Here is a 16,980-nt window from a genome sequence, read left to right on the forward strand (position 1 = left end):
CTGCACAGGTAAAAAACACACTCTCCAAAGCCAAGAACACAGCATCCATGGGACCTGACAAAATCCCAGGCTGCGTTCTACATGAACTACAGAATGAACTGGCACCCCACCTAAGTACCTTGTTCAATCATAGCCTCACCTCAGGCTTTGTGCCCACTGAATGGTGCACAGCAACAGTTATCTCACTCCACAAAGGGGGAGCCACCACGGACCCTGGGAACTACCGCCCCATTAGCCTGACGAGCCTGGTCTGCAAGGCTATGGAGCATATCATCATGGAACTTATAAACAATGACATTGGTAATCTCCAAACTCTGGACCCTACCCAGTTCGGGTTTGTAAAATGCAGATCATGTCTCCTAAACTTGATAGACTTCTTTGAAGCGGTCACCAAAGCTGTAGATGAGGGTAAGGTGGTACACACAGCCTATCTAGATCTCACCAAGGCTTTCGACACCATCCCCCACTCTGGAATTATAGACAAACTCACTAAACTAGGTATAAATCCCTAAGTCACAAGATGGGTTGCCAACTGGCTCACTGACCAAACCCACACTGTGAAAGTAGCAGACTCTAAATCCAACTTCAGACCAGTGACAGGTGGAGTACCACAGGGTTCAGTGCTAGGTCCTCTCCTGTTTGGTATCTACTTCTCTGAAGTACAGGCTAACACAAAAGGTCTTTGGCTAACAAATTTCACAGATGACTGCAAACTAGGAGCCATAATCAAATCTCCTAACGATGTGGACATCCTACAAAAGGGCCTCACTGAGACAGATGCCTGGTGTCAAAGCCATGGCCTCAAGCTCAATGCCAAAAAGTGCATTGTCATCCCTTTTGGTAAAAACTCTGTACCCATGAACTACCACATAGGCAGTAGTCTACTTAACACCAAAAGTGTGATAAGAGACCTTGGGACACAAGTGGACAGTAGTCTCTCCTTTGATAATCACATTGCCACAGTAGTCAGGAAATCCTTCTACGTGGCACACTTCATCACAAAAGGTTTCTCATCCAGGAAAAAAGAGGTCATTGTTTCCCTCTACTCATAACTCATTAGACCCATTATAGAGTACAATGCCCCTTTTGGTATGTACCTCACAAGACATCTACAACAACTGGAAAGGCCACAGAAATACCTCACAAAGAGGATTACCGGCCTCAAACAGATGCCCTATGCAGACTGTCTCAAAAAACTCCAGCTTTACTCTGTCGCATATTGCCTACTCAGAGGCGATCTCTGCCTAACATACAAAGCTATGTCAAACCCAGAGCTGTTAGACATGCGCCACGTAAAGAAATCCCAATCCCTCAGAGCTACACACTCTAGAGACCTAAACCTTGTCACCACAATAAACAGAACATGCTGGAGGGATAGATTCCTATCTCAGAGACTTCCCATACTCTGGAACAAACTACCTATCTATATCAAACAAAGCTCCTCATTAGCACTCTTCAAGAAAAATCTTGATGAGTGGATGGGAGATAGGAAATTCACCCCGGGGATCACTTCTGTGGTTCTGCTTGACAGGGGCACAGGAAAATAAATTTCTTGGGTGGCAAAAGCCAGGGTACCGTTTGGCTACGCTTATATAGGCCCTTGGGCCAATAGCCTAGTACCTACCTATGAACCTATCTATATAGCAGACATGCACACACACACACACACACACACACACACACACACACACACACACACACATGCAATAATATGTGTTTCATAAGTGTGTGCACATTTTATATGTACGTATATATTCATATATTTATATCTATATCTGTAAATTATTTAGCATTTATTTACTGGGAAAGTCTGACTGAGATAATATCCCATTTTCAGTGGAGGCCTAGGGAAAAAAGCTCAACACTGACATAACATGCTTACATTTAAATGAATTTAGTACCAAACCTAATATAAAAGAGCAACATATTAACTAAGCAAAAATAAGTTCAGTTCCTACTCTGTTAACCTATACATACATAGTGCAAGTATTTGGACAGATATAACAATCTGAAAAAGAATATTGTTCATAGCTAAAGAATTCACAAGCTGCATTTCATAGAAATTATGCTAAACCCACTGAGTACACTATTTAGAACAGTGATGACTAGATAACATAGCCTAGGCAGAATTATATTTGTCTTTTATCTAACAGATAGACTATGTTCAGAGATAAGGAATTAGTAGGAAGTATGCTGAAAGGGCGAGGGAACGACTACTGCAGCCTGGGATTAGTGCAGGAGCAGACCCAAGTCTTATTTAAGTGGTCATTTAGTAGATTTTTGACGTTGGAGAGGTTAGAGATGCATCTAATTTGCAGAGGGATAGAATTCAACTTTTAGTAACTGCATGTGAGTAGAGAATTTGGTCGGAGTATTTGTGAGGTTTATATATGCTTAGAAGATGTTGTTCATTAGATCGAAAACATTCTATCATAGTGGTAGGAATGGAAAATAGTTATAGAAGCAGGGCAGTCAATACCTTTGTGAATAATGTTGTATGTGATGATAAGCTGTATGTATTCTAAGTGGTGAGGCATTCTGAGCCAATACGATGCTTGAAGGCAGTACAGTGGTGGATGCGGTATTCTTTGCTGGTGGCAAATTTTACAACTTTATAGCATACCTCCAGCTTATTTTTAACTGTAGCCTGAAGGTTGGTTAGGATGGGAGGACAGTATAAAAAAGATGGGAGAAAGTAGATAGTGGCAAGAGTGGTTTTGGTGGTGTTGCTATGGAAGTTTTAGTACCTGTAGAAAATTCCTAATTTTGGCAAGTCTTTTATGTTATTTTGAATATGCAGGTCAGATTTAAGCTTGTCATCTATAATCACCCCAAGAAGTTTTGTATTGAAATTTGCTTAGTCAGGCATCTATGATTTGGAGAAAAATAGCAGTAGCTTTGATTTTTTAGGGTTGGGTAGTAGTTGGGAATTATGGAGCCATTTCTTAAATGAGGGAAAAGCTTTTTGTGTAATACTAAGGAGCTGAGGCACATTATTGGATGCACATAGACGTGTGGATTTACCAGCATGTTGTATAAGAGAGGCTGGACCTGCAGAGGTATAGAGGTCATTCATAAAAATATTAAAGAGGAGGAGGCCAAGAATAGAGCATTGGGGTACAACAGGGGAGACATGCAGGTAGTGAGAAAGGGTATTCTTCCATTTTACTAATTGGAACCTGTTACTTAAGCAGCTATTGAAATATTGTAATGAAGAAGGGGGATGTCCAAGTTGAGATATTTTATATATGAGTTTAGGTTGAGAAACTGTATTGAAGGCTCCAGACAGGTCAAGGAATAGAGAGGAAGCATGTTTGCCTGAGTCTCTGTATTTACTTAGAGTGTCAGAGAATGATAATAGGGCAGTAGATGTACTCTGTGCTGAACAGAAGCCATGTTGGGTGGATGTTAACCATTCTTGTAGTTGATAGTGAAGAGTTGTTTATGACTACATCTTTCAAGAATTTCTAAGAACAGTGATAAAACTGGAATAGTGCAGAAGTAAGAGACATCAGCAGAAATGTCACATTTAAAAAGACGGATAATATACATTTTTTCCATAATAAGCATACATAGGATTCAGCTGTTGATCTATTGGTAAGGACAGAGATTGGGTATGCTATGGCACTGGCAGCTATCTTTAGGCATTCAGGAGAGAGGGTGTCATCTGTGACAGAGGAAGATTTAAGTTTAAGTAGAACATTTTTTTATTCTTCATATAGAAATGGGTCCTATGTGGACATAGCGGGTGAATTAGATTCATGTGTGGAAGGCAGGATAGGGGGGGGGGGGTAAAGGAAGTGGTAGTGTGTGCGGTGCCTGGTGAATGTTGGTTTTGATCTTCCCTGTTCACCACAGAAATAATGGGATTGGGGTATTATTGTGTGTAGGGGGAACACTGAATGGAAATGAAGAGTTTTTAGTTAGGTATTGAATAAGGTATCAATTTCTAGTAGAGAGATATTATGAGAAGGGCTTAGCTCCTTATTTGAGCCCGGACGTAACAAGTTATGTATTGATGTCCAAAATTTTGAGGAGGTCATTTTTGTGTTAAAGTTGTAGATGGCTATAATATTATTTTTTTAATCTAGTTTAACTTAGTTTTTCCTCAGATGGCATAGTTCTGTATAGAATTGTAGCTTATAGGGAGTTTTATGTCTGAGAAACTATTTCCTAGATTTGTCTCTGACATTGTGGATTTTGTCTAGGTAATGAGCCTTGGGAAATTCTTTTTTGTGGAGTGGGGCATAGCTGTTTACAGTATTTAAGAATAAGGTATTAAAGGTTTTGACTGCCTTATTGACTGAGAGAATTTTTAAGACAGACCAATTAAAGGCTTTCAACGTATTGATGAAGGAGCCTTTATTGAATTTAGAAAGGTTTCAGGATATTTTAAGTTACTGAGTGTTAGGTTGGTAGGTGCATATCTCTCAACTGTCCAGATTTTCTCTGAATGAACAGCTTTCCTTATATTTTTCGTCTGATCCTCATAAAATGTGTGATCTTCTGGCAAATCACTGAGGATTGAAGTTACTAAATAATGACATGTGTTTGAGTTTCAGACTCCATATCCATCAGAAAATGCATATCCACACAAACCCTGTTATTCTAGCAACTTTCTAAGTTCATAAGAGCAATATTTAAAATATGTCTCTATTTTTGTGCCTTTGTCTGCCATCATATTAGACTTTGTTCAGATCTCTTGCAGTAAGAGGTTGAGAGGTATGTGTGGGTGGTATGTCTACAGATATAGGTAGGACTGTGGTTGCTGTATGAGTTTGGATAGGTTCCAGAGGCTGTAAATTTATTGGAGCCAGAGAGATTAGCCATTTGAAATGTCAGGACCCACTAGAATGAATCCCAAACCACAGAGACTGAATGGTCAATAAAGGGCTTATATATATATATATATATATATATATATATATATATATATATATATATATATATATATATATACGAAGTCCAAGACGGCCATTTCCTGGAATATTCCATTTTCTCTGCGGTATAGAGATGGCAGAGTTGGCATGTGTATGTTTGGGAGGAGGCTTGTTCTCCTGCAAAATAGAAGTTTAAAGGAGAAGAGCGATGACTGAGGTGTGTTTCCCTGGATGTTTTATCTTTTTTTGTTTATTGTTGAGTACTGACATTTATAGGATTATAGTTAAGTACTAGGCTAGCTGTCCTTCTGTGATATTTTAAGCCTAGCCAGTTTCTCTCAAAGATGAGAATCAAACCCTGTCCTTTGTGTTTGGGAGGTAAATACCATTACCTTTAGGCCAATTTCCTACCCCCAGTTTAAATAGTGAGCTGGCAGAGACCAATAACTAGTCTAGAATTGCAGCTCTAAAGCCGGCACTATTAAATCTAGTAGGTGTTTTTATACTTTGTATGTAACCATAAAGATGTATTGTAGCTGACGGAAAGTCTGATGCAAGGTTTTGCCAGTCGATATTTACATATCCTAAGGCATGTTATTTGTTGTCCAGGAGAGGATTTCATCTAAAGTTGGTATATTATTTCTGGGTGGTATATAGACTATGACAATATATAGTTTTGTTTGTTTGTTCATTTGTTAAGCTTTAGGAGTCGTAGAAACATTTTGGCATTTTGTGAGAATATGGAAAGAGATTGTATGAACTTGGATAAATTAAGGCTTCCTCACCTGCTTTCCTGTGAAACCTATCAGCTGTGCTAATACTGTAACATTGAGGAATTAGTTAAGAATCATTAATGCTAGGCTTAAGCCAGGTTTCTGTGAAGACAAGAATATCACATTGAACTGGGCTATATTGAGTAGTACTGTATTATATGGTATCCTATTGTTTTATATTGCGTAGAACTGCACTGTTCTGCATCCACAGCTGTTGTTTAGTTGATCCCAATAATACTGTACTGCATTGAGTGATAAATTATTGTGATGCACTGCATTATACTGTATTGAGTTATATTGTGCTGTGCTACATTATACTGTATCGAGTAATATTATGCTGTACTGTATTGTTCTGTATTGAGTTATACTGTGTTGTATTGTATTGTACCATATTGATTTATACTGTGCTGTCCAGTATTGTACAGTATGGAATTATATTGTGCTCTACTGCATTGTACTGCATTGAGTTATATTCTGCTGCACTGTATTTTACTGTATTGAGTTATATTGTACTGAACTGTATTGTAGCATATGGGGTTATATTGTGCTGTACAGTATTGTAGCATATGGAGTTATATTGTGCTGTACTGCATTGTTCATAGTTTCATAGGTGTTTACTAGGCACATGTCCACAATGGCCTTTTTAAGCCTAGCCATGCATCCCAAACCTCTGGCAATTTCTGATACCCTTGATAAGAGTAGGGGCTTGAGAGATGAAACATTTACAAGCTAGGGCCTGGGAGATGAATCAGTTACAGACTGCCTGTGCCCATTAGAGACATATGTGCCAAACCAGGGATGAATTTCCTGGTCTTTATCCAATTGTCCAAGCTGCACTTCAGTTGGGTTAGGGAGGAACTCTGCTTTACATTGATGGGGAGCCTGTTCCAGAGACGGGGTAATCTCTGGGATACAAACCTGTCCATCCAGCAGGTCCTATTTATATCACAGGCAAGGTTCAAGTCCTTAGAATGGATAATTCTGGTGCTGTTTGCTTTGCAGATATGCAGGAGGTCCATCAGAGTGCGGTCTGACAATGCCCTGTATGTCAGGCATAGATCTCCCCTTGAAAGCCTGTAGGAGAAGGTGGTCTGCATAGGACATTTTACTTAAGACCTGTATTGTTTTAGTGAGGAACATCTGTGGATGTTCCAGTTGTTGGATATATGGGGTTAGGTACATACTAAAGGAGACATTGTACTCAATGATAGGTTTGATGAATGCCGAATACAGTGGAACAATGACTTCCTGTGACTTAGATGCCATACCTTTGTTTATAAGTTGTGCAACATAGAATGATTTCTTCACCACTGTAGACACGTGATAGTCAAAGGCTAGATTACTATCTATGTGTGTCCCTAAGTCCCTGACTACTAGGTCAACTGTAATGGCATGTGTTGTCAATATGACAGTTACCAGGGATGGATAACTTCCCAAAGGATACTATTATGCACTTCTTGGCATTTAATTTTAGTCCATGGCTCTGACACCAGTTTTTTGTCTGTGTCAGCCCCTCCTAGAGAACATTTGTGTCAGAGTGAGATTCAATGACAGCTCCTAATTTGCAATCATCTGCAAATTTAGTCAGCCAGAGACCACTGCTATTAGCCTTGACTTGTGAGAAATAAATGCCAAAAAGGAGCAGTCTAAGGACTGATCCCTGAGAGACTCCACTTGTGACTGGCCTTTTTGTAGAGGTGGACTCCGTAATTCTAATTTCCTGGGCCCTGTCTGTGAGCCAGCTGGCTATCCACCGGGTGCATACGAGTTTGTACCTAACCTCTTCAATTTGTCAACATTGGGATATTGTGTCGAATGCCTTGGCTAGGTCAAGGTAAGCAGTGTGAATGAGTTTGCCCTCATCCATTGCTTTGGTGACCTTCTCAAAGAAGTCCACCAGGATGAATAGGCATGATCTGCCCTTGACAAAACCAAACTGGGTTGGGTCCAGTGTCTGGAGGTTTATTATATCTATATTGATCATCTCCATGATAATTCTTTCCATGGCTTTACATATAAGACTAGTGAGGCTTATGGGTCTGTAGTTTACAGGGTCTGTATATGGCCCAACTTTGTGGAGAGAGATGACTGTCACCTTTCTCCATTCATAAGGCATGAAGCCTGTTTGGAGGCTAAAGGTAAATAGAGGCCCTGATAGGTCATGTTTCATGCTATTTAGAAGGCATCCTGGGATATTGTCTGGGCCCATTGATGCAGTGTTCTTGGTCTTAGGAGAGCATTAAGGACCTGTTCCTTAGTGATGCAGGGGGAGTTATATTTGCTGGTATTTCCTAAGGGAAGTTTGAGGGGAGAGAGGGGTAAAGTTGGAGCTAAATCTATCTGCCAGTAGGTTTGCTATATCTTCTGGCTCAGTATAGGTGGCTCCGTTTACAATGAGATCTACACACAACTGTGTTTTGCCTTTGAGGTTGCGAACTTAACTAAATAATGCCTTGTGGTTGTCCTAGACCTGGGAGGCCAAATGCAGCTCAAATTTGACTTTAGTAGACTTTATTTGTCCTCTGAAATGTTTGTTTACTTTGATGAGAATGCTTTTATCCTGCTGGGTGCTGCATGTCCTAATTTTTGCCAGGATTTTCTTCCTTCTGTTACACAGCCTATTCATTTTGTGACTCCACCAAGGTGACTTGTTTTTTTGAGTTAGCTCTGTACTTCTTCCTAGTGCTTACAGCTGTTTCTATGCAGCTATTAACATGCTTGTACAGTGTTTCTTTGAGCAGTTCTGCATAGGCATCAGTGTTCTCAGCGTTTATGAGGGTTGAAATTTTGCCAGGTTATCTCTTACTAGCAGGAGGTTAGCCTTAGAGTTGTTCATGAATATTCCAGGTTTAGCTGGGGGTCCAGGTTTTATTTTTACTTCAAAGGAGACCATTTTGTTGTCTGACCTTACCACAGAAGACATTACAGTAGGGGGTGTACAGCACTCTCCCATATTAGTGAGGACAAGATCCAGTATGGCTGTGCCACTGGTTGGTGTATTGACTATCTGGTTCAGGGAGTTTGTGTTTACAAAATCCAGGAATCTCTGTACCTGCACATTTGGTGTCATATAGGATTCCCAGTTAACAGTGGGGTAATTGAAGTCACCCACAAATATGGTATTGGGTTGGATGGTTAGTGTTTCTAATAAGTTTAAATACATGGTAGGGGTTTCCTGGGTCATAGAGTGAGATCTATAGCTGGAAAGGAAGTGATATTGTATTTTGCCTTTGGTGATTTGAACATGGAGCAGCTCAAGCACATTGTCCTGTATGACCAGCCTTGAGGTATATTTATCTTTGATGTAAATAGAGACACCTCCACCTTTAGTCCCTGTCTGTGTAGTAGCTGGTCTAAATGTGTGGAAGACATTATTATCTTGCACTGTTGGTGTGCTCTGCAGAGGTTTAAACCATGTATCAGTGACCACACAGACATCAGTATTCTCTATTGTGAACAGAGCTAAGTTCTAGGGAGTGGAGTTTTTTTTTTGTTTAGACTCCTAGCACTGAGCCTTAATACCTTTAAATTTTCTTGGTTTTGATTTGCTATGCTGGAAGTACTTTCAGTTTGGCATTGCCTAAGAAAGGCACTATAGGGAAGACAAGGCTTGAGCTAATATTCAAAAGCCTAGAAACGAGAGATGCAGACCATCCCTGGCAAAGAAGTATGGTCTGTTAACCATCTCCTTCCACACTGACAGATATTAGAATGACATCAGAAACTAAGCAAATTATTAAAGTCAATCATATTTTGTTCATATTGTGGCATTATTCTTGGAAAAGGTAAAATCCTGCTCAGTGCTAGTCTTGTACCAGCCTGAGACACATATTCCAAGAGTTCCATGATGTCTCTCTTCATATAGTCTAGGGAGGTACATCTCAGGTCATTTACACCCACATGGACTATGACTCAGTCATGCTGGTACTTGTGGTCCAATGATCTGAGTGTATGCACGTAATGTAGCAGATCATAGCCCCTGAAAAGCAACTGACTGTAACTTTCTCCTTACTCAGCCTGGTGAGAGGGACATCAGTACCTCACAATGGAGTCTCCAATGACTAGAATGTTGGATTGTGTGGTGGCTTGCCTTAATTGCGTAGAGGTAGAGGCTCCATGAGATTTGGCTCTATGTGTTGATGTGGGTGTTTTGAAAGAGTGCATTTAGGGCTGCTGAGGGTATTTGTTATGTGTACTTTGACTAGGAGGCCTTTGTGGTTTAGGAAGGTTACATTTAAGAGCCTCAGCATATGTGGATCTATTTGTCTGCTTTGAATTGTGTGTGATGGGTGCAGCCTGTGTACTGCTGATGACCTGACTGACAGTATTTAGTTATAATGTGCTGTGCTGTATTGTACTGTATTTATTGACATACTGTGATGTCCAGTATAGTACAGTGTGGAATTATATTGTGCTGTACTGCATTGTACTTTATAGAGTTATAAAGTGCTGTACTTTATTGTACTATTTGGAGTTATAGTGTGTTGTACTATATTGACATATATTGTGCTATCCAGTATTGTACAATATGGAATTATATTGTGCCGTACTGCATTGTACTTTATAGAGTTATAAAGTGCTGTACTTTATTGTACTATTTGGAGTTATAGTGTGTTGTACTGTATTGACATATATTGTGCTATCCAGTATTGTACAATATAGAATTATATTGTGCTGTACTGCATTGTACTGTATTGAGTTATACTGTGCTGTACTGCATTGTACTGTATTGAGTTATATTGTGCTGCAATATATTGTACCATAAGGAGTTATATTGTGCTGTACCATATTGTACTGCATTGAGTTATATTGTGCTGTACTGCATTTTACAGCATAGAGTTATATTATGCTGTACCATATTGTACTGCATTGAGTTATACTGTGCTCCATTGTATTGTACCATAAGGAGTTATATTGTGCTATACCGTATAGTGCAGTATAGAGTCATATTATACTGCCTGTATTGTAAAGTATAGAGTTATATTATGCTGTACTGTATTGCACTGTATTGATTTATATTGTGCTGTCTAGTATTGTTCAGTATGTAATTAAATTGTGCTGTACTGCATTGTACCTTATAGAGTTATGTTGTACTGTACTGTATTGTACAGTATAGTATAGAGTTATATTATGCTGTACTCTATTGTACTGTAGTGACTTATATTGTGCTGTCCAGTATAGTACAGTATGGAATTATATTGTGCTGTACTGAATTGTACCTCACAGCATTATATTCTGCTGCACTGTATTTTACTGTATTGAGTTATATTGTGTTGCACTGTATTGTACTGTATGGGGTTATATTGTGCTGTACAGTATTGTACCATATGGTGTTATATTGTGCTGTACCATACTGTACTGTTTTCAGTTACTGAAAAATTAATTTTATTTGTGCCAAAGCACTGTGCTGTTACTCTGATGCTTACTGTGATGGATTTGAAGTCTTCTTAAGACACTCAGTCTTGTTGGCTGGATTCTGCTGAAATCAAAGTCTGGTTATAGTTGCATTCACAGTCTGTTGCATAGAGAAACTTGCAGAATATACACTGATGAGAGAATATACTTTGCAGCACCTGTCTTTAAGAGCAGTAACCAATAACTTTTATAATAAACCACACGTACTTCTGTTACAGCTTCAGAAAATGTTCTACTTTACTTCTCATATAGTACAGATGATGTGAGAGATATAACATTTACCTCAGGACAAATGTGTCCCTACCAGTACCCCTAACATAACTGGATTTAATACAGACTTTATCTATATTTTTTTAGTTAACACACACCCTCTTGGTTTTGGAAAGATACTCCGCCAGATTCACGAATCCTCCATGTAAGACTTAATAAGTCTTACTCGGAGGCTGCAGTTGAATGGTATGACATCAGCGTGCCATGAATATGCATGAGGGCACACTGACCCAACCGTAAGTCCTACACGGACCGTGTAAGAAAGCAGGGGGTGTGTCCGACTGCCGAGCAGTCCAAATGTCCACGCCCCTGCAAGTGTTTAAAAAGAAAGTAAATAAACAAGAGCGAGTTAAACATAACTAAAAAGCAGTGAAATGGCCAATGTATCAGAGAACAAAATAAATATTTTAAAGGATCCCAATATAAAATTGCCCGCAGTTAAGCAGCGCTTCACCCAGCACAATATAGTTGCCCGTAGCTAACTCGCACTTCACCCAGCACAATGTAGTTGCCCCTAGCTAACTCGCGCTTTACCCAGTGCAATATAGTTGCCCAAAGCTAAATAGTGCTTTACCCAGCGCAATAGGTTTGCGCGGAGGTGCACGCTGCGCCAACCAGCACCCTGTCGGGCAATGTGGAGCAACGTAGAGCAAAGTTGCTTACACACAGCCACGCCCCCCAACTCATCTGGACAGCAGTAAAATAAAATACAATGACAAGGTTTGAACCCAGGACACTGTGTACCATAATCAAAGTACTGAACCACTAAGCCACGACAGCTTAGGAAAAACATCCACTGTTAACTTATATATAGTAATAAATGTTTGCTTAACCATTGCTAAGCATGTCTGCAGTCAACCAAGAATATTCAAAAATGGCCAATCACAGAAAAGTGCGGGAAATGCAGCATATTTAAGCCACATAGGCGGTAATACTCGCCATAACTGATTGTAGCTCCCATCTGCAGTTAGAATGTCTGGTGTTGGAGAGGGTACACGCTTTCAAGTGCAATGCTGGGGCATCGAGGAGTCAAGATATATGGTTTGGCTCCTAGTCCATCGGCATGAGACTCGACTCCTGCAAGGCCAGTTCCAAGGAACAGAGTATAAGGTGGAGGCTTGGAACCGGTTGGCTCATGAACTCACCAGTGCCACAGGGGTCCCTCGGACTGGTGAGCAGGTCCGTCACCACCATGCAGACCTGAAGAGGTGGAAGCAGGACCTTCTGAACCAGTGGATCCAAGAGGCCCGTCAAATGGGGGATGCCCCACTACTAAGTAGGTAGCCATGGAATGCAGTATGTAAGATAAGCTAAGATAGTCTAAATAATGGATAGGTATGTCTCAATATCCCTTTATTTACTCCACAGCTGCAGGTGCCCGTGCTATGAATCAGCAAGCCTATGCAGATAGGCTGCTAAGACTGCGCCACCAGGCAGGTTAGTAAATATTCTGCATATATTGTTACATGATATATGTGAGTGAGCATGAGAAAAGTGTTAAAGCCCAATAATACAGCAATAAAATGTCCTGATTAAAACCTCTGCATGTATTGTTATATAACAAATATCAGTGAGCCAGAAATTGAATGTACTAACCCACCAATCAAGCTAAAATAATTCTGTGATACTATCCCTGCATGTATTGACATAACATATAAGTGAGCAGGCTTGAAAAAGAGTGTTGTAACCCATCAAGAAAGGTATAATATGACCTGATACAGAACACCAAAAATCCACAAACAACGAACTGTTAAACTGGAACGGAACACAATAAAAGTCAGCCAAAAAGAGTTAGTGCTATTTATTGTAAATTACACTTTCGGCTAGGGCAATGCCTAGCCTTCTTCAGACAAACAGTTAAAATATGATAAACCAATGCCTTTTATCTAATAAAGTTAGTGATGTCATCAATTAAGCAATGTTGTTAGTAACAATAACAACATATTATCGCAGCCTACTTTTATATAACAAATTGTAACTCGTTAACTTATACAACAGGAAAAAATAAACAAAACAATGTGCAGTCCTATCTCATCTTGTATTTAAAAACACACTTTAATGTGTGTACATATTAAAAATTAAGTTGTACCAATTTGATAACAACATACTCTGCTTAAAATACTTAATAAAATTCATACTAAATAAGTTAAATTCATAGAAATACTTATGAACTCCCTGGTTCTCCATTGTGTGAAAAAGGACTAAAAAAGTACCTAATTACACAAACGCTGCATTAACAAACCTTTAATTCCTGGTTAAACTATTGTGTACAAAAGCTTTATATATTTACGTTTTTTTCAATTTTTATCTATTCAAAGTTAGAAGTTTTAACAGGCTTTTAATAGAAATACTGTCATTAATCCCTGGGGGCATGTGAGCCCTTGTTCGCACTTGCTACTTCAGTTCGTCTATTTCGAGCAAAATCTGCCAGGGACCCCCTCGAATATTCTCAATTCTCTGTTGTAAAACTGTGAACCTGAAGGTGTGTGCAGGAAATTCAGAGCAGTGCTTTGCTAAGGCATTGTTAAAGTCTTTCTTCTTTATTGCATAACAATGCTCATATATTCGCTGCCTAAAGCGTCTCTCCGTTTTCCCAATATAAAACACATTACATGAGTCACAACAGGCAGCGTAAGTCACACCTTTAGATTCACAGTTAAATTTTCCTTTTATTTTATATGTGTTGTGGTTCAAAACCACCTGGTTGCCAACTAGAATATGTTTACATTGTGGACATGAACCACATTTGGACATCCCATTAATTCTCCCATAAGAATTCCTGCTGTTAATGTTGCTCTCTAAAATGGCTTTAAGATTTTGACCACGTCTGTATACTATTCTGGGGCTAGAACCAAGGGTTCTAGAAAGGGAATCGTCATTTTTAATGAGGTCCCAATTTTTGTTTATTACCTCTCTAATAGACCAGAAATCTAAAGAGAATGTGTACAAAAAGCTGGTTTGGTAACTTACATTATCAGATTTTTTGTTTAGGAAATCATCAAATGGACTAACCAATCCATTAAGGACTGAATGAGGAGGTGAGCTTGATTGTCCTTTTAATAAAGGAATAAAATAACCAACATTACGCTTAAAAACTACTTCTTTTTTTGTGTTGTAAACAAGTTGACTAGGATAGCCTCTTTTAATGAACATATTACAAAGATGGTCACATTCAGTTTCAAAATCTACTTCATCCAAAATCATACGGGCGGCCCTCACCATCTGGCCTTTGACCACCGCTTTCTTTTGTTGATACGGGTTGTTGCTGGTAAAATGAAGGAAACAGTTTGAATACGTCGGTTTCCTATATATAGAGCATTTATATCTACTGTTGGACTTATCATTGACTAACCAAATGTCCAAATAGTTGATGGCAGTTACACCTATGTTATAGGTAAATTTTAGAAAACTTGTGGTCCTGTTAATGTTGTCAATAAAAACTGGTATCATGGATAGTTCTCCTTTCCAAATACAAAACATTTCATCCTGGTATCTTGTATACCAGGTGACATTGTTTTGAAATAGTTGGTCTTTAAACAACAGGTTGTTTTTCCAATAAGCCATGGTGGCATTGGCAAAACTAGCGCCACATGGGGAACCCATGGCCACACCAGTTTTCTGCAGGTAAAACATACCCTCGAACAACATAAAATTATTCTTCAAGACCATTTCAAGTAAAGTCTCGATTATGTAAATGATGTTATCATTTGCTTTTTTACTGTGCAAAAATTCTCTTACCCATTGTGTGCCTAAATCCTGAGGGATCACTGTGTATAGATCTTTAACATCTATAGTTAGGAAATACACCTCAGGTTGATATTCTAAGGAACTAATGCTTGTAAAAAAACTCCACGAGTCTTTACATATCTGTGGTTCGGTTTCAATAAAAGGCTTTAACAAACTGTCAACATATTTGGCACAAGCGTATGTGATTGAACCACGGCCATCAACTATTGGTCTGAAAGGGGGGGAATTAATGACTTTGTGGATCTTTGGACACCCAAACAATACTGGTGTTTTAGGAGCTATCATGTTTAAGTATTGGTAAAGGTCAATATCTATTGAACCTTCCACAAACAGGTCATCCAAGGTTGACCTTACCTTCTTATAGGCTACGTTAACCTCATTAATTGTTACCTGAGTGTAGTTGGGAGTGTTTAAATGTTCCATCAATTTCTCCACATATAAACAGTGATCCGTAAAGACTAAGCCACCCCCCTTATCAGGCTTCATGACTCTTGTGTGGCAATCTTTAAGTAATTGGATAAATCCACGTTCCATCGGAGACATGTTGGACTGAGCTGGACGGGACGTGTGTATTCGCTTTTCTTTGATGGCCCAAAAATCAATTTCACACATTTTCTCAAAGGTGTTTAAACCTGGGTGAAGTGGAGGATTGAACACACTAGAAACCCTCAAAGTTTTCACCATACTAACCATAGGTCCCATTGATATTTGGAGATTAAGTTTACGAATAAACAATTTTAAGTCCATTATAGTTCTAGTTATATCAAAGGACGTAGCAGGTACAAAGGAAAGCCCCTTCGATAAAAAGTCAACCATGTCCTGTTGGACATCTAAGGAAGTGTAGTTATATATGGTGAAGTCCCCTTCACTACTCAAGTGAAGAGAAGGCATTTCTTCAGTTACTAAAATAGAAACTACCTCCTCCGTTGTCTTCTCTTGTTCCTTACTTGTTGTTGGTTGTAATTGGGTTTCCTGTTATTCTGTCCAATATTGGTGCCAGCCCGAAAACCCTGTTGATTCTGGACTTGTTCTCCATTTACAGTGTTAGGCTGCTCCCTTACATTATTATAATTAGGCTTTTTATTACCTCGCTGATTGTTACTGTTAGAAAGCAGCCTCTCACTTCTCCTTAAAATTGGACCTTGTACTTCCTCATCCATAAAACTATCATTATTTTGATTGTCGTTGGAAGCTGATATTTCTTCAACGTTATCAACATTTTCAACGGGACCACCATTAGAAACTTTTTGAAAATGAGGAGGGGGCCTAGGGTATGCTTTTTTGTTGGCATAATCATTAATGTCCCTATTTAGTTTCTTTTTCTTAGTAATAAGCAATTTATTCATCGTGGCTTCAATACTTGTGAATGTCCTGCAGTACTCATACTTATATCTTGGAAAGTCAGCGTGTGTTTTTATCACAACTTCTAAAGTCTCTAAATCAGTTTTCAAAGCAACAATGTCTTTGTTATAAAAGTTAATAAGGGCTAATAAAAACTCTTGCCCCTGTCGGTCAAACAGTTCTAACAGTTCCTGATGGAATGCTGAATTTTCAATTAACCCTGCAGGATATCTCCACTGACGTAACCCTTTAGGGATGACTTTCTTATGAACACACTCCTGTAGGTATGACACTTCTAACTGGAGGTTTTTACATTTGAAAAGTTTGGTGTCAAATTCATTAATATGTATAGAAAGAACATTCTCAGTCTGTTCATTCAAATTGTTTGAAGGCCCAACTTGAGAGTTTAAATTGTTAAAAAGATGTGGGACATTCAAAAAAGTTTACATAGAGGGAATTGCGTCCTCTGCCATCCTGATTTCATGCTCAGAAGAATCCCTCGTTACCAAATGTCTATTGTTGATGTTCAACATTTCAGAATTACGAACCAAACA

Source organism: Protopterus annectens, chromosome 1.part1 (assembly GCF_019279795.1).
Source record: "Protopterus annectens isolate FY-2018-M chromosome 1.part1, PAN1.0, whole genome shotgun sequence".
NCBI classification, from domain to species: Eukaryota; Metazoa; Chordata; order Ceratodontiformes; family Protopteridae; genus Protopterus; species Protopterus annectens.